Source organism: Triturus cristatus, chromosome 8, assembly GCF_964204655.1.
Source record: "Triturus cristatus chromosome 8, aTriCri1.1, whole genome shotgun sequence".
NCBI lineage: Eukaryota > Metazoa > Chordata > Amphibia > Caudata > Salamandridae > Triturus > Triturus cristatus.
The window spans coordinates 175,296,448-175,316,469 of record NC_140591.1 but is presented as its reverse complement, the minus strand read 5'-3'; the positions used below and the strand labels follow the sequence as shown (position 1 = coordinate 175,316,469).

The window sequence follows — 20,022 nt, the reverse complement described above, 5'->3', positions numbered from 1 at the left end:
TATCCTCAATGCAAGAGCTACCACCCGATTTCCCTGTTCAACTTAGACATTAAAATTCTTGCTAGCATATAGGCCTCCTTTCTAAAAAAAATTTTAATTCCAACACTCATTCACTCCATGCAGGTGGGCTTTGTGCCTGATAGAACCTTGCATAAACATATGAGAACCCTGACTTATCTCCTTTGGCTTTTGAAAGACTTTTAAGATGATACCCTAGCCTTATCCCTGGATGCCGAGATCACGCTCGATCAAATTGAGTGGAGCCATATGTTTAAAACACTGTGGTGGGTCTGGTAGGGTGGGGACTTTGTAGCCAAAGTCAGATGGCTTTACACAGCCCAAGTTAATTGTGGAGGTTTTCTATCAAATCAATTTCTTATCCACAGAGGGAATCAACAAGGAGGTCCATTGTTACCTTTGTTGTTCCTGATACTTTTGTTACTTACTTGGAGTAAGGTTTACACAGCCCAAGTTAACTGTGGAGGTTTCCCATCAGATCCATTTCCTGTCCACAGTGAGACCCAACAAGAATGTCCCTTGTCACCTTTGCTGTTCCTGATCATTGTGTTGCTTACTTGGAGTAAGGTGTAAAGTGTGAAACTGAGTACACATTATTGTTTACACATATTTTTTCATTTTGTTTCTTTTGCTAACTGGGCACACATTGTACTTGATTGCATGTTTCTTTTAACTGCCATTTACCACTACTCATACAATGTTTGCAATGAGAAAGTTTGCATCTGTAGTCCCCCCATATTCACTTCAAAATGCTAAATCAGAAGGTAAAGCATAGTACATTCAGAAATTAAGAGCAGCGTTTACACTCTGGAGTTCACTGCAAACATTAAATGATGCACTGTGTCACTTTTAACTACTTCTAGCACCCTCCTAATGAAATAATGCATTAATGCCTATTTATACAGTGTGGATAATACACAAAATATGTGTCTTACCACTGAGGAAGTCCAAGGAAGCTCTTCAAGCTTGAGAAGGGAAAGGAGTTATTTTATGAAGTTGGTAGAAAACTAAATGATCAGCTTCATCTCTCCTCTCCTGATACTGACAGGGCAATCAACTTCTTAACCAAAACACCTAGAAGTGGACACACAGGATGTGGCTATAACAGGAATAATACCTAGGAAAATCTGAGGAAAGAGATGTGATTTATTTGGTATTTGTTTCTACCTGAGAAACTGATTCCCCTTGAAAGTTTCACTGGTGGGAAACTAGAACTTATCTTACTTTCAATTTGGAAATGTGAACAAAGCAATTGTGTTCTATAATTTGCTTGTGTCAGTGTGGGCAACGTATGTAAATAAGCAAATACAAGTAGTGGGTATCTAAAAGCAAGTGTTAAGGATACATAGAATGGTTTTCTCCATTTTTTTAGGATTACCTATACATGGAGTAATGTTCTCAAACTGTCCCAAACCTTTGTTAATTAGCCTTGGATTGTTTGGCAATTGTTACTGCAACAATAGCAGTGGTTTCAAAGCCTTAGGCCTTTAATTCACAGTAATTAGGTAACAGCTGTGACTTGTTTTCCATAATTTATGGGAATCCTAGAAAATGTGGGCGTCCTTCTTAGTGGTCCATTAGATTCTCAAGCCTAACAATGCTTTGACTATTCAAAGGTCTCTGTTCACTTACTGAAATCATCTCCCTTAGTTCAAGCAACATTCTTCCCATGAAAATCTTAACAATATGTGCAATCAGTGACCACTGTTAGCCTACCAATGGAAGGAACTGCTATTCTTCACTCCTGTGGACAATATATGCTAATATAAAGGACCATGTATTTCCTATGTGTTTTACTACAGATAACCAAATTGTACAGTACAGTACTAAGCTGACATACTCCCTATACCTAGCCTACACAAATCAGCGGTCGTAATACCTATCATTAAAAAACCTGACGCTGATCCTTCCTCCCCCTCCAATTATCGTCCCATATCCCTTCTGCCTTATTTAGCAAAAATCCTGGAAACTCACGTCACAACCATCTTAAGCACCCATGTCGAAATCAATCATTGTCTTTCCTCTCGTCAAGCTGGCTTGCGCCCCTTGCACTCCACCGAGAAAGTGATGATTTCGGTAATCGATGTGCTACGCGAAGGCATTGACACCAACCTCCCGCAAGCCTTGATCTTATTAGACTTGTCCGCCGCCTTTGATACGGTGGATCATTCCATCCTCCTTAATCGTGTCAGGGTGGCGGGCATAGAAGGCCTAGCCTTCTCGTGGATTGAGTCCTTCCTTACAGGGAGGGCCCAAGCAGTCCATTTGGCCAACTTTACCGCTGTCTCCCGTAAGGTGGAGTGCGGGGTCCCTCAGGGCTCATCACTTTCCCCCCTTTTATTTAATCTATACATTTACCCCCTCATTTTTTCATTACAGCAGATGGAGGTCACGGTGTTTAATTACGCCGATGACCTCCAGCTAATCTTTAATCTTTCTAATTCCTCTTCATCCGCTTCTAATGTTCGGACAGTAATGACATTTATCCAGGACTGGATGAACTGCAACCACCTCAAACTCAATCCGGACAAGACGGAGTTAGTCCTGACCGGAGGTGGTTGCAGTCCATGGGCCCCCTCTTACTGGCCCCTGTCACTTGGTGTCCCCCCTCTTCCTGTCCCTAAGGTCAAAACTCTCGGGATTTTTCTAAACTCACAACTTTCTATCCACTCACAAGTTGGTTCAGTGGTCTCCGCATGTTTCTTTTCATTAAGACTAATTAGGAAAGTATCTCGTTTTTTTTCCCTTTCTGCGTTAAAAATCATTGTGTTGGCCATGGTACTATCACAAATTGATTATGGCAATATCATCTACAATGGAGCCCCTGCCTATGCGATCCATCGCTTGCAGCTGATACAGAATCAAGCGGCTCGCTTGATTCATGGCTTACCCAAATACCACCGAGCCACTCCCCTGCTTAAAGCTCTGCATTGGCTCCCGGTGAGAGAGCGCGCCCTTTTTAAACTCGGTTGCCTCACCTTCCAGGCTAGATCGGGAACAGCTCCCGAGTTTATACGCTCTGCCATAAAATCATATCTTCCGGGCCGCGAACTCCGCTCTGCCCACATGGCTCTCCTGACCATTCCTCGCTTCAAGAAACAGAAATCTGGCGGAGCGAAGTTCGCTGTTCTCGCCCCGCTCTTTTGGAATTCTCTTCCTGCCGCTCTCCGTACCTCTCCTTCCTACATACTATTTCGGAAGGATCTTAAAACCTTGTTATTCGAGCGAGCCTACAATGCCTAGCCTTCTACCGCCGACTGCTACTGCATCACTTAAAGCGCCATGAAACCGCATGGTATAAGTGCGCTTAATAAATGCTTTTAAATTCAAATTCAAAATTCCCTGACCGCAAAGCCAAATTAAAGCTTAATAAAATCCATAGCTAGTAAGGTATATTTCAAGAAGGTCATGTTGTGATTCTGGTGTTATAGTGTATATTGGATTTATTTAGAATCAGATGCTGCACATAGGTATCAGAAGCAGGATATTACAAATATAATAGTTTGAGAGTGTTCTTGTGTAGAACAACGCAGCTCTTGAAAGTGGAGATAATGCATGTGCGCCATTTTACCAAAGATTATCATTGGTTTAGATGACAATGGAGAAGGGTTGGACGAGCCAAATTACAAGCGTGTGTCCAGATTGTTATGTCATAGTTTTGAAAGAAAATAGGAAAATGTAAGGTATTTTAAAATGTGCTGTATTTTGATGAATTTGCAAGGCATATTTTTTTTAAATTTAAATAATGTTGGGATCAAGTTAAGAATTAGCTTTATGGTGTACTGTGGTTGCAACGCAGTCAGTGTTTTTTGCACAATTAATGCTTTGCAGTCACTTCCGCTTCCTACATGCCAAATGCACTCATTCATAAGGTGGAAGCTGTTCCATAAAAGAGATTACATCCCTTTGAGGGAGTCAGCACCAGATCAAGAGTGTGCAACCACAATTGTGGTTTCCAACCTTTGATGCATTCCATTGTAATTCAGTAAATGGGGCTTGCCTCTTCCACATCCCCTCCTCATACAGGATTGCAATCAGCCACAGAGGGCATGTTGTAAGTCGAAAACTTGTTTCTGAGTTACAATGGGTCCTTTGTGCATTACTGCCTTGTTTCAGTCCCTAAGCCTGTTGTTGTGTGATTTGCAAATTTTGTACCCACAAAAAGGCTTACTACATCAGACCCTCAGTTTTCAAACATTTTGAAATACTAATTTGTATGGTTCTTTATACAAATGATCCTTAAGAATTTTTCTTCTTTCACATTTCTGACAATTGCCATCACTGTGGAAATGAGGAGTGTGATTGATTTGTTGTGTTGTGTTATAATATGTTAGTAATCTTTACACAGCATTTTATAAACCTAAATATATTGTTTAGAGATCTGCAAGCCAATCCCCAAATGAAATAAAGACAGGTGATGAGAGGTGACAGGTAGCCCTTTTCCTAAAAAAGGCAAGTTCTTCTAAAGCAGACATATGAAGGAGGTGACCAGATAAAGAGTGGTCATTTCATATGAAGGCTTGAAGGGAAAATATGAAGACATACATATACATTTCTGGAAAAGATTTTAAACTCTACTTTATCCTGAAAGGCATTAGTTTACTGAATCTGGCTGTCACCATTTAAGGTATAGTATTAGATGCCCTGGTTTACACCATTGCCATTAGCAGGAAAGTGCAAAACACATTCATTAAGGGGCATATATTTGTGGTACCCTTGTCATAAATATAATTCCTGAAAATGTTGTACATTTCAGTTATATGAGCTATTGGATGTGGGGCGTTTAGTCCCAGACCCTTGACCTATAAAAGCTGGAATTATAACTGTGAGAAGTTGGCCTGATGTATGATGTCACTAGTTATAGTGTACACCTTATATCAGTCCAAATACCCTTATGGTGATTGGTTGTAAAGTCAACCTTATAGACCAGCTATCCTAGTGGTAGCATGGACAAGAGCAGTCTTAGGCTAAACTCTGAATGGCATGTGAAGCCAGCTGTGATACCATATATAATCCCTTGAATACCAAATGAAAGGACACCACAACAGATATATATATAAAATAAAGTGTATTTATTCTAAGCAAACCCTCAGCACTCTTTATGAGATTAGAGGTAAGTACAACACAGTCTTATTAATGCATACAGTAAGTCACACAGGTAAGTAATACAGTTAGGCCCTAGGGGCCACGCAAACCATATACTAAGTAAGTGGTATAAGAACCACTGTCACGGAAATAGAATAGGCCTAGGCCTAGGGAATCGCTGGGGCTACACTACACTAGCGTTAGTTAGGAAGTGGGAGGCCCACGGGATTCGTGTGCAGAGTGGAAACACTCACGCGTAATGCGTAAAAGTCAATAGCAATGTTACAGTTTAGAAATAGATAGATTTAGGACACTTCCGGAGTAGCTAGGAAGTTGAGACTTGAAAACTAGACACTAGGATAGTCACTATCCTGATGAGCACCGGAGTACCCAAGTTACCTAGCCCACAGGCTGCGGGTGCATAGGGGTGAAGATGCGTCGTTTTCGTCGTCGACTCCTATGGATGCCTGAAGAAAGATGCTGACAGGCAGTCAGTGAAGAGTGTCCGGTGGATCCCAAGGCTGGGATCAAGAAGAGAAGAAACCTGCAAGCAGAAGGGACAGAGTCAAGGTCACTAGCCAGTGACCACGTGGAACCAGGAAGGAACCAGGCGATGTCGTGAAGAGTTGCAGGTGAAGGTGAAGCTTGTCGCTGCAGCCAGGAGGACCAGAAAGCGTCGAGGACGACCAGGACCAGGAGGAGAGCTGTCCCACGAAGGCTCTTGCTGTCGGCGGCGTCGAAGTTGGACTAGGACTCACCAAGCCTTGGCAAGCGGAACCCACGAAGAACAAAGGACTTGCTTCTGGTGCAGACCAGGAAGGTCTGGGGTGCTTCTTCTTTGCAGAGAAGCGGGAGCCAGTCTGGAGGAGCCAAACCAGCGCAGAAGATTTCAGGGTGCGTCGTCACAGAGGCCACTAGCCAGCGGGCAAGCAACCGGACAGACGCGGCAAGCAGGAAAATGCTGAAGGGCCCCACGCAGGACTCATGGAGTGTGGGGGGCTGATCTTCGGTGCAGATGGTGCTTGGGGTTGGGGCTTCTCAATCCCCGGTGCACAACTTCGAGGGTACCTCAGAAGCTGCGCTGTAAGTTACTAGCCACTTTTCCCAGGTAGCCGGTCCCACGTCGCTCGTCGCCTCCACGGATCTCAGCTCTGCTGCAGATGTGGATGAGGGTCGGAGAAGTCTGGAAGTCAAGGCTCTGGTCGGGCTCTGCAGTCGGTTCCTCGTAGAACGGTCGCAAAGCAAAGGGTAGTCTCTTGATGGTGCCTGTTTGCACAGGGTAGCCACTCCTTGGCTACAAGGGAGATTCTTCAGTCTTCTTCTTTCGTCGAAAGTCGAAGGTCCAGAGTTTCTGTTCAGTTTTGCAGGTTCAGGATAATCTAAAGTCTTGAGGCCCAACTCCCACTCTTATACTAATCTGGGGGGCTGGGATACCTGCTAGGTCACGCCTTATGGGTGGGACCTGGGAGGGGGTGGTTACACCCACTTCCCTTTGTCCAGTTTCGCGCCAGAGCTGGGGCTGGAGTGCCCCAGCACCGGTTTGAACTGGACTATGCAAGGAACACCTTGTGTGCCCCAGGCATGTCTCATTCCTTTCAGCCCACCCTGCCCCAATACACTAAAGGCTGTCTGGGGAGGTGCTAGCACCTCCCCAAGCAGGAAACCTATTGTCCAGGCCTCCCTGGCTGGGATCACTCCCAGCAGCAGGAGGTCAGACTTGTGTCTGTGGCAGCAGCATCCATTTTGTGATGCTGAGGCTTTGGTCAGAGGTTACACAGCAAAGTAGGATTTTAACATGTCTCTCCCTCTAGAAGGGAGGAATAATATCCTCATCACCAGAAATGGTATGGGGGTATTATTCCAAAGTGTTAGACACCTTACACGACATGTTTTGATACAGCCCAACCATAGTTACCATAACCGTTTAAGATTATAAGGCACTTTAAGAGTATATGGTAGGCTATATCATAGAACAGCTATAAGGACATGGTTCCGAAAGCTGCAGACAGGCTCAGCTCATGCTAGAGCACCATCTCACATGTTACCAAGCACTCTGCCTCCAGGATTGTTAAGGCCTGCCATAGGAGTGACTGATAGGTACACATGTGTCTATATATAAGGTAGATATAGATATACTATATCTAAGCAAGGGGTGATTACACGACCTTGCCCCAGCTGAGTGATCAGCCAGTTGTGTCTGATTGGAAGGCCAGACCAGGGGTGGCATAATACATGCTGCAGCCCCTGGGAGGCCTAGGGTACACCTATGCCCTGGGTACCTAGGGTACACTGTACAGGGTCCAATAAGGTGATCCTTACCAATTGGTTATGTACCTAGGGTACATGGAGTCCATTTTACAGAGAGAGCAGACAGCCTGAGACCCTGAATGGCAGGATCTCAGGCCAACTAAGTCGAAAAACCAGCTAGACACTAGGCAAAAAGTTGGGGGTAACCATAGTCAGATATCCACCTTCCTACACAACCCCCCCCCCCCAAACGAAAGGAGATAAGGCTGGCCTTGACAAGGTAAGCCTCTATTGCCTGAGTGGCCATATAAGGAAGAACCAGCACTGGCATGGTTACCCCCTGTCTCATGGTCCACTAAGCAATCCCTCATCCTAAAGGTATCATAGGGTCTCCACCATAGGGAATCTCTACCTTGGGTGTGTCTTGGCAAAGTAAAAGGCTGGTGTTGAGATGGAGTACTGAAGTGAGTGTCCCCAAAGTGAGGCCTCAGCTTCCTCCAATCATCCTCCACCCTGGATGCCTTTCTTTCTCTAACTGAGTTGCACTGTGCTCTCAGGGTCAGCCTCTGGCTACCTAAAGCTGGAGGCTGGGCCCCTTTTGTGGGCTTACTGGAGGGACAGGTCAGGTTTGGGGCCCTAAGGTCCCATGTTTGCCTGTGCCCAACAGAATCCCTCTGAGGGAGGTCCCTAACTACCTGTAAAGGGGATCCCTCAGGAATGTTTTTACCCATCACCTGGCTAGGGCTACTAGCCAGGCAATCCTCATTCTTTTGAGGGGGGGGTTCTTGTGGACAGGGGCCCTCTTGGGGTCCACTGGCCTCCCTGACCTCTGCAGCCCTGGGCTGACTGAGGCAGGGTAGAGAGAGGCAGGCTACCTGCACCAGACTGGGTCCCACCTTGGAAGGGGCCACTGACATCAGAGGCTCTGCCAGGCCAGGCCTGGCTACCTCTGGGGCAGTTCCTTCACAAGGGGTGAGGTCAGATCCCTGAGGAGGCTGACCTTTTCCTAATGTCTGGGGAGAGGGAGACTTTTCTTCCTCCCCACTACTCTCTGTTTGTGTGGAGTGATCCATAGTTTCAGGCTTCACTACACCTAGGTCAGTCTGAGTATGGACTGAGACCATTACAGCCCTGCCAACCTTTTCAGGAAGGCACTCAGTTTGTGTTTGAGCTGTGACTGTCACAGCTCTGCCAATTTCTACAGGGAAGTCTGTCTGTGCCTGGGCGGTGGCTACCACTGCCCTTCCAACCTTTTCAGGGAGGAAAGCTACTTGGACAGGGGTTGTGACTGGCACAACCCCACTACCCTTTTTGGAAAGGCCTACCATTTTGGAATGGGTGTCTTGTTCAACTCCAGCCCAAGCTGAGAGTTCTAAGTCATTCCCCAGTAAGCAGTCCACAGGCAAGGTTGGAGACACTGCCACCCTTTTAGGGCCAGTGACACCTCCCCAGCTGAGACATACCTCTGCCATGGGATGACTGTTCTGTTTGCCATCAATGTTAGTGACCTGGTATGAGAAACCAGGCAAAAGCTGCTCAGAGGGAACTAGCCTATGGGCCACCATAGTGATGCTAGCTCCAGTGTCTCTGTAGGCCTCAGCTTTTCTACCATTGATGTAGGGTTCCTGTCTGTACCTACCCAAAGTGTTGGGACAGGCAGTGAAGTTGGCAAACCCCATGCCACCATCACAGACAAGAGTAGCTGCTGCAGGGGAATTGGCTAAGCCAGGATCCCCCTGTGTTCCCCAAGAAAACCCAACCAAATTTTTGGGGGCACTCCCACCACCTGGGGGATTACTGCTGACAGTAATAGGTGGTGTGACAGGAGTAGTTGGAGGAACAGTTTTGTTTTTAGCCTGTGGACAACTGCTGTCAGTTTTGCAATGCCCAGGTGTTTTACACACATGGCAGTAAGGCTTTTTAACTGTGGTAGAGGAGGGAGCTTGGGACCCACCACCCTGTGTGGAGTTTTGGGGCCCTGAGGAAGATTTCTCTTTTGCTTTATCCCCACCCTTCTCTTGAGGCTTGGTGGTATCTTTCTTTTGGTCACCACCCTGATTTTTAGGCCTAATCCTGGTACTGACCCATTTATCTGCCCTCTTTCCCAATTCTTGGGGAGAGGTCAAATCTGAGTCTACCAGGTGTTGATGGAGAAGCTGGTTCTGACAATTACTAAGGATCTGCTCCCTCATAATCAAGTTGTACAATCCTGTATAGTCCTGCACCTTGCTGCCATTTAACCAACCTTCCAAAGCCTTAGTGGCACAATCCACAAAATCAGACCAGTCCTGTGTCTGTGTCTTCTGGGTGTCTCTGAACAACAACCTATATTGCTCAGTGGTTAAACCAAACCCATCTATCAGAGCACTCTTCAGGACTTTGTAATTGTTTGCATCCTCATCACTGACTGTGAGGAGCTTGTCTCTACCTTTGTCAGAAAAGGAGAGCCACAAGATAGCTGCCCACTGAGTTTGGGGTACCTGCTGTACTTTGCAGGCCCTCTCCAAAGCAGTCATCCATTTGTGGATGTCATCCCCATTCTGATATGGGGGGACTATCTTGCTTAGGTTTCTATGGTCATAAGACCTATCCCTATCTCTAGGGATGTTGCTGCCACCAGTGGGTTCTGACCCACACAATTTTTGCTCTCTAGCCAGAGCAAGCTTCTCCTTGGCAAGGGCAATTTCTTCCCTCTGAATCCTCAGATTAGCTTCCCTCATTCTGGCTTTATGCTCCTTTCTCTCAGGTGAAGTCATTCCCCTGTGAGAGGAAGCATTAGAGATGCAAGAGACATGGGAGTGGATGGATTCCCTTGAAGGGGATCTGTCCCTCCTGCTTCTCTGTGTAAGCCTACTTGTGGGTCTGTATGGGGGGACCCCATGCAAACTCCCATGTAAACTTAGGTTAGCCTGGCTAAGTCTTCCTACTTGGCCCTGGCTGTCTACCTCTTCCTCTGAAGTCCCATCTGACTCATCTGTGGTGGGTAGACCCTTATCTACAGCTATGGCACCATCCCTGGCAGCTCTTTCAGCATCATAGGCCTCCAGAAGCTCCACTAGCTGTCTAAGGGTAGGGTTGGAACCCTGTTTTATTCCTCTGGAGGTACACAAATGTCTCATCTCCTGGAATGTTAAGGTATCATACCTAGAGGGGGTCTTCTGCAGACCTGCCCCTCCTGAGAGAGCATCTACTTGATCTCCTCCCAGAGGCATGATCTAGTGAGGGTGTGGTGTGTGCACCTACCTACACTAGTTGTTTCTACTAAACCTCTCTAGTAGTTGTAGTCAGGGTGTGTTACTCCCTTCAACCTACAACTACTAAGTCCAGTAGGACTTAAGTATTATAAACTATGTTATATGTACCTAGACAATATCTGTGTGATCTTTCAATTTAGTATCTCAAGATTACAATGGTATTACAACAGCAAGCTCAGATCCCAACCGCTGCTCACCAATGTGCGAAGTTGGCCTGATGTATGATGTCACTAGTTATAGTGTACACCTTATATCAGTCCAAATACCCTTATGGTGATTGGTTGTAAAGTCAACCTTATAGACCAGCTATCCTAGTGGTAGCATGGACAAGAGCAGTCTTAGGCTAAACTCTGAATGGCATGTGAAGCCAGCTGTGATACCATATATAATCCCTTGAATACCAAATGAAAGGACACCACAACAGATATATATATAAAATAAAGTGTATTTATTCTAAGCAAACCCTCAGCACTCTTTATGAGATTAGAGGTAAGTACAACACAGTCTTATTAATGCATACAGTAAGTCACACAGGTAAGTAATACAGTTAGGCCCTAGGGGCCACGCAAACCATATACTAAGTAAGTGGTATAAGAACCACTGTCACGGAAATAGAATAGGCCTAGGCCTAGGGAATCGCTGGGGCTACACTACACTAGCGTTAGTTAGGAAGTGGGAGGCCCACGGGATTCGTGTGCAGAGTGGAAACACTCACGCGTAATGCGTAAAAGTCAATAGCAATGTTACAGTTTAGAAATAGATAGATTTAGGACACTTCCGGAGTAGCTAGGAAGTTGAGACTTGAAAACTAGACACTAGGATAGTCACTATCCTGATGAGCACCGGAGTACCCAAGTTACCTAGCCCACAGGCTGCGGGTGCATAGGGGTGAAGATGCGTCGTTTTCGTCGTCGACTCCTATGGATGCCTGAAGAAAGATGCTGACAGGCAGTCAGTGAAGAGTGTCCGGTGGATCCCAAGGCTGGGATCAAGAAGAGAAGAAACCTGCAAGCAGAAGGGACAGAGTCAAGGTCACTAGCCAGTGACCACGTGGAACCAGGAAGGAACCAGGCGATGTCGTGAAGAGTTGCAGGTGAAGGTGAAGCTTGTCGCTGCAGCCAGGAGGACCAGGAAGCGTCGAGGACGACCAGGACCAGGAGGCGAGCTGTCCCACGAAGGCTCTTGCTGTCGGCGGCGTCGAAGTTGGACTAGGACTCACCAAGCCTTGGCAAGCGGAACCCACGAAGAACAAAGGACTTGCTTCTGGTGCAGACCAGGAAGGTCTGGGGTGCTTCTTCTTTGCAGAGAAGCGGGAGCCAGTCTGGAGGAGCCAAACCAGCGCAGAAGATTTCAGGGTGCGTCGTCACAGAGGCCACTAGCCAGCGGGCAAGCAACCGGACAGACGCGGCAAGCAGGAAAATGCTGAAGGGCCCCACGCAGGACTCGTGGAGTGTGGGGGGCTGATCTTCGGTGCAGATGGTGCTTGGGGTTGGGGCTTCTCAATCCCCGGTGCACAACTTCGAGGGTACCTCAGAAGCTGCGCTGTAAGTTACTAGCCACTTTTCCCAGGTAGCCGGTCCCACGTCGCTCGTCGCCTCCACGGATCTCAGCTCTGCTGCAGATGTGGATGAGGGTCGGAGAAGTCTGGAAGTCAAGGCTCTGGTCGGGCTCTGCAGTCGGTTCCTCGTAGAACGGTCGCAAAGCAAAGGGTAGTCTCTTGATGGTGCCTGTTTGCACAGGGTAGCCACTCCTTGGCTACAAGGGAGATTCTTCAGTCTTCTTCTTTCGTCGAAAGTCGAAGGTCCAGAGTTTCTGTTCAGTTTTGCAGGTTCAGGATAATCTAAAGTCTTGAGGCCCAACTCCCACTCTTATACTAATCTGGGGGGGCTGGGATACCTGCTAGGTCACGCCTTATGGGTGGGACCTGGGAGGGGGTGGTTACACCCACTTCCCTTTGTCCAGTTTCGCGCCAGAGCTGGGGCTGGAGTGCCCCAGCACCGGTTTGAACTGGACTATGCAAGGAACACCTTGTGTGCCCCAGGCATGTCTCATTCCTTTCAGCCCACCCTGCCCCAATACACTAAAGGCTGTCTGGGGAGGTGCTAGCACCTCCCCAAGCAGGAAACCTATTGTCCAGGCCTCCCTGGCTGGGATCACTCCCAGCAGCAGGAGGTCAGACTTGTGTCTGTGGCAGCAGCATCCATTTTGTGATGCTGAGGCTTTGGTCAGAGGTTACACAGCAAAGTAGGATTTTAACATGTCTCTCCCTCTAGAAGGGAGGAATAATATCCTCATCACCAGAAATGGTATGGGGGTATTATTCCAAAGTGTTAGACACCTTACACGACATGTTTTGATACAGCCCAACCATAGTTACCATAACCGTTTAAGATTATAAGGCACTTTAAGAGTATATGGTAGGCTATATCATAGAACAGCTATAAGGACATGGTTCCGAAAGCTGCAGACAGGCTCAGCTCATGCTAGAGCACCATCTCACATGTTACCAAGCACTCTGCCTCCAGGATTGTTAAGGCCTGCCATAGGAGTGACTGATAGGTACACATGTGTCTATATATAAGGTAGATATAGATATACTATATCTAAGCAAGGGGTGATTACACGACCTTGCCCCAGCTGAGTGATCAGCCAGTTGTGTCTGATTGGAAGGCCAGACCAGGGGTGGCATAATACATGCTGCAGCCCCTGGGAGGCCTAGGGTACACCTATGCCCTGGGTACCTAGGGTACACTGTACAGGGTCCAATAAGGTGATCCTTACCAATTGGTTATGTACCTAGGGTACATGGAGTCCATTTTACAGAGAGAGCAGACAGCCTGAGACCCTGAATGGCAGGATCTCAGGCCAACTAAGTCGAAAAACCAGCTAGACACTAGGCAAAAAGTTGGGGGTAACCATAGTCAGATATCCACCTTCCTACAATAACTATAGAAAGTCTCTGTTGAGGGAACCATGGGCCTGTGAAAAAAACAGGATGTACTAAGGTAATTCATCTCAAAAGACAGCAGGATGACGTGGCAGCACCAACACATTCCAAAGACCAGCCCCTGGCGGAAGACATCTGTTGATGTAGGTCTTTCTCGAGACACATTGACTCCTTACTGAAGCAAGAGTGACCAACTGGAAAAGGTTTCAAAGTTGGCGAGGACACATCATAAGAAAGGTATTAGATAGACTGAAGAGACTTTACCAAACCCTGCTGAGTGAGCACTATAACACCTCTTCTGAGATTCAGAACACTACTGGACTTGAAGAAGATGAAGGGAAAGTTTCTTACTGTGTGCTGTCAAGGACATGACCGGGATTTTCCTTTCCCTTGCTTCCAAGGTATGGAGCTATTTTTAAAAGGGTGAGTGAGTGATCTTCTGCAGTCCACAGGTAAATCAAGGACACAACTGAACTTCCAAAGGAGGAATTAACAAGCGCAGTAGGACTGTACTTTTGGATATGACTCTGGGGGAGAAGGTGTAGAGAAGACTCTCTCCCCCTTGGATATGTTGTGTGGGTTCCTTGGAACAACTCCTTAAAGTGTTGGGCATTTGGAGAACAGAGTAAAACGTATTCAACTTTTGGCGAAAATTGGATTTATAAATTCTAGAGAACAGGGCCAAGATGCCTATACTATTCAAGAAAGCAACAGGCAAGATTTTCTCATTTGTCCAACATCTAACATATTGCAATGAGGTTTGAGGCTCCTGTAGAACTGCAGAAACCACATATCTGACCTATGGGAGCCCTGTGTGATGGCAATAGTCTCTAGCCTTATACGATTAATTTAGCTCCAAAAAAGTGATAAAGTCCAAATGTAAAGAGAAGCAGCAAAGAGATCCCAGTAGCAAGAGGATTTTGGCGGCTATAGTTTTCAAAATGTTCGCTCTCTGAGCTCTGGCACCAAAATTCAAGGCTTCAGTGGGACCACGGTCTTCTGCCTTTGCAACGCTGAAGGATTTTGTCCTCCAGAACACCAAATCAGAATGTAAAACTGTTGACAGCTGCTAGCCTCTCTGCTATACCTGACCCATGCTTCACCGCAATCAACCTGAAAAGACACCTGGGATTTGATCACCCAAAGATCAACGCTGACTTTTACATCGTCCTTTGTGTTCTATGGAAACTTTTTCTCTTTTTCTAATTAAAAAAATTACAATTCTAGGTCCTATGCAGCATTTGCTGTCATCTTGATCATTCAAGTTTTCTTCTTTTTAGTTTTATTAAAAGGATTTTTATCTGATTAATTTTCTCTCATTAATTTTGTCTTGGTGCTGCTAAAATACTTTCCACATATTCTTTTTCCACAGCTGCCTGTGTCCAGCACTCGAAACATCTGGCTTCTATTGAGTGGCTCCTGTTGGGGTTGAGGGTTGACTGTTTGAAGTTTGACTTCTGCTGATATGATGGAGTAGTTTGGAAGGTAGTTGGTGAAATCAGACAAGACAAAGGAAACCACTTCCCACATGGGACACCTACAAGTATGTAATTATTTATTGAACACCGCTGTCTATTTAGTATTTGTACAAGGTGTTTTAGTCCTGTTTCCTCTATTCATATCAGCTGTGTGACTGATTTCCAACAAACAATGTAGATCTCTGGTATAATTATGAAAGGGCCCCTCTGCACGAATAGAATGCCTGTACATTCAAGGCCCAATAAAGCAGTGGCTAACATTAAAAAGAGATGCCTTTAATCAGCTGACTAAACCTGCACATTAAAAAAAATACTGCCAGTTTCAAGGCATTCAAAACATAATTCTAAACATTCTGATTCTGAAACATAAACTTCTGTGTAAACTTACATTTTTGGGGGTATTTAAAAACGATGAGTTCATAGCAAGTTTACGACTATGGAGACTACACAGTAGGAATGGGAAACTCTTCACATAAAACGATAGGAGAGTGTTATCTTTTTATACGCTGAGTGCGGGGTTTCCACAGTCGTAAACTCGCCATGAATACCAAAAAAACAAACGTACACAAAAGTGAAAGTTTACCTATGTGAATAATGGTGTGTGCGGAGCTATAGCCAGCTATTCCTAACCAACAAGAGAAAGAGGAATACGAGCAGCACAGAAAGACATTTAACTGCCATTGAATACCCCCATACACCAACAACAGAGACAACATTATTTCAGAAAATACAACTAAAACCGTGATTGCAAAACAACAGCATCGTAAAAGCCTGGGAGAAGTTAACCGACCTAGGGTCATCTTTAGGATTTTTGTGCCCCAGAGCAAGACATTTTACGGGCACTATCGTAGGAGCAACTGACTGTAAATTGTATTAACCAGCAAACTTTCTGACATGGGGACACACAAAAACAGTCAGAAGTTATGATTTTGAGGGAGCCACAAAAATGCTTACACTGGCACTGACTCGGTGTCAAACAATACTATACCTTGTGGTACATAGTACTATACCCAGTGGCACATAGTACTATACCCAGTAGCATATAGTACTATTCCCTGTGTCACATAGTGCTATAACCGGTGGCAAATAGTACTATACCCTGTGGCACACAGCACTATACCCGGTAGCACATAGTACTATACCCGGTAGCACATAGTACTATACCCAGTAGCACAGAGTACTATTCCCAGTGGCACATAGTACTATACCCGGTGGTACGTAGTACTATACCGTGTGGCACATAGTACTATTCCCTGTGGCACATAGTACTATAACCGGTGGAACATAGTATTATACCCGGCAGCACATAGTACTATACCGTGTGGCACATAGTACTATACCCGCTAGCCCATAGTACAATTCCCTGTGGCACATAGTACTTTACCTGGTGGCACATAGTACTATACCATGTGGCACATAGTACTATACCCGGTGGCACATAGTACTATACCTAGTGACACATAGTACCATTCCCTGTGGCACATAGTACTATACCCGGTAGCACATAGTACTATACCGTGTGGCACACAGTACTATACCCAGTGGCACATAGTACTATACCATGTGGCACATAGTACTAGACCCGGTGGCACATAGTACTATACCTAGTGACACATAGTACTATTCCCTGTGGCACATAGTACTATACCCGGTAGCACATAGAACTATTCCCTGTGGCACATAGTATTTTACCCGGTGGCACATAATAATATACCTGAGGCACATAGTACTTTACCCGGTAGCACATAGTACTATACCTGGTAGCACATAGTACTATACCCGGTAGCACATAGTACTATACATTGTGGCACACAGTACTATACCCAGTGGCACATAGTACTATACCGTGTGGCACATAGTACTATACCCGGTAGCACATAGTACTATGCCTAGTGACACATATTACTATTCCCTGTGGCACATAGTACTATACCCGGTAGCACATAGTACTATTCCCTGTGGCACATAGTATTTTACCCGGTGGCACATAGTACTATACCTGTGGCACATAGTACTTTACCCGGTAGCACATAGTACTATACCTGGTAGCACATAGTACTATACCCGGTAGCACATAGTACTATTTCCTGTGGTACATAATACTATACCCGGCGGCACATAGTACTATACCGTGTGGTACATAGCACTATACCTGGTAGAAAATAGTACTATACCGTGTGGCACACAGTACTATACCCAGTGGCACATAGTACGATACCTGGTGGCACATAGTACTATACTCGGTGGCACATAGTACTATACCTAGTGACACATAGTACTATTCCCTGTGGCACATACTACTATACCCGGTAGCACATAGTACTATTCCCTGTGGCACATAGTACTTTACCCGGTGGCACATAGTACTATACCTGTGGCACATAGTACTATACCCGGTGGCACATAGTACTATACCGTGTGGTACATAGCACTATACCTGGTAGCACATAGTACTATACCATGTGGCACACAGTACGATACCTGGTGGCACATAGTACGATACCTGGTGGCACATAGTACTATACCGTGTGGCACATAGTACTATACCCAGTGGCACATAGTACTATTCCCTGTGGCTGTTAGTAGTATACCCGGTGACACATAGTACCATACCGTGTGGCACATAGTACTATACCATGTGGCACATAGTACTATTCCCTGTGGCACATAGTACTATACCCGCTTGCACATAGTACTATTCCCTGTGGCACATAGTACTTTACCCGGTGGCACATAGTACTATACCGTGTGGCACATAGTACTATACCCGGTGGCACATAGTACTATACCAAGTGACACATAGTACTATTCCCTATAGCACATAGTACTATACCTGGTAGCACATAGTACTATTCCCTGTGGCACATAGTACTTTACCCGGTGGCACATAGTACTATACCGTGTGGCACATAGTACTATACCTAGTGACACATAGTACTATTCCCTGTGGCACATAGTACTATACCCGGTAGCACATAGTACTATACCTTGTGGCACACAGTACTATACCCAGTGGCACATAGTACTATACCGTGTGGCACATAGTACTATACCCGGTAGCACATAGTACTATACCTAGTGACACATATTACTATTCCCTGTGGCACATAGTACTATACCCGGTAGCACATAGTACTATTCCCTGTGGCACATAGTATTTTACCCGGTGGCACATAGTACTATACCTGTGGCACATAGTACTTTACCCAGTAGCACATAGTACTATACCTGGTAGCACATAGTACTATACCCGGTAGCACATAGTACTATTTCCTGTGGTACATAATACTATACCCGGCGGCACATAGTACTATACCGTGTGGTACATAGCACTATACCTGGTAGAAAATAGTACTATACCGTGTGGCACACAGTACTATACCCAGTGGCACATAGTACGATACCTGGTGGCACATAGTACTATACCCGGTGGCACATAGTACTATACCTAGTGACACATAGTACTATTCCCTGTGGCACATAGTGCTATACCCTGTGGCACATAGTACTATACACAGTGTCACATAGTACTATACCCAGTGGCACATAGTACTTTACCCGGTGGCACATAGTACTAAGCCCTGTGGCACTAGCATTACTTTCTTAGTATAATAATTACACCATGTGGTACAAGCATTGTAGAGAGAGACAGAATGAGAGGTAGAGGTAGGCAAAGAAAGGAAGGGAGGCTGTGATAAATAAATGGACAGGAGTGAGATATAGACAGAAATATCACCTTCCCAAGAGGCCCTTGGAATGTGGGGCCCCTGGGCAATTGCCCACTTTCCCCATGCCTAAAAAACCAAGCAAAGCAGAAGCCCTAACAAACAGAGAAGTAAACCAACTGTTCCGTTTTGGTCTAGACAATTCCACTTCACTTTTGCATATCATATTTTTGCATTTGTGGCACTCTGGCCTGCAAAAAATGGAAGACCTACACCTATTAGAAGACAACGAAGACAGCAGGAACCTCCAATACAATGAGAGATCAACAAATACTCATACAGGATCAAACACAAAACCAATACAACCAAGCATGTTTGAAAACATAAACACATTTTTTTTAACGTATACCTGAAATATGCTTCAAACAGGCCTAGAAACACTGCATGCATTTTATATATGGTGACTACAAAGAGGTATTTTATGCTCCCCAAAAAACCTGCAATGTGCACTTTATGGTCTTAAATCTCATAATGTAACAGGAACTCATTGTTTATTCCAGAAAGACCTTCTGTGAGCATGAATAAACAATCAGTGAAGAATCAGCGTGCAATCAGTGTGATCCGAGAAGACGAAACTTAAAAAGAGAACGACTCTGGCATTTCTGTACTTACTGCTGACAAGCTTAAGAAGACTGCACTGCATAAAGGTTAGGACTGCTTCATTCGAATGAAACCTTGGTTGAGGGTTATTCCAAATGGAATATTAGAACGATAGATAATGTGAATTTAATTTCACCTAAAGCAAACTATGGGCCAGATGTACGAAGCTATATAGGGGCATATGTATCAAGCCCTTTTCCCGTTCGCAAACGCTCAAAATCGGCCCGTTTGCGAACAGGAAAAGGCCTTTTGGGATGTATCATCCCAAAAGGGCATCGCAAATTAGAGAATCGCAAATTTGCGATTCTCTATTTTGCAATTGCATTTAAGGAATTGCAAATTGCGATTCCTTAAATGCAATGAAACAAGCACCCAAGTTGTGCGATTTCTCCTTAAGAAATCGCAAATTACCACCAACTTCAAGTTGGTGGTAATTTGCGATTTCTTTGAATGATGCACTTTTTGTCATTTTTCAAAGTGCCAAGTGGTGCACATACATGCCCTATACATGCCCTTAGGGCATGTATGTGCGCCACATACACACAAATGCTCATTTCAGGGGTGCATTAGGGTGTCCTTATGACACCCTTGCACCCTTGAAATTATTCTCAATTTGCGATTCTCTAATTGCGAATCGCTAATTGAGAATGTCTTCCCATTCATTCCTA

At 45.3% G+C, this 20,022-nt stretch overlaps 1 protein-coding gene across 3 annotated transcripts in view; it reads right to left on the bottom strand.

Annotated features, from left to right (window-relative positions):
- The window catches only part of ERG (ETS transcription factor ERG), a 684,573-nt gene that overhangs the window by 158,782 nt on the left and 505,769 nt on the right, over positions 1-20,022 (bottom strand). The window lies entirely within an intron of this gene.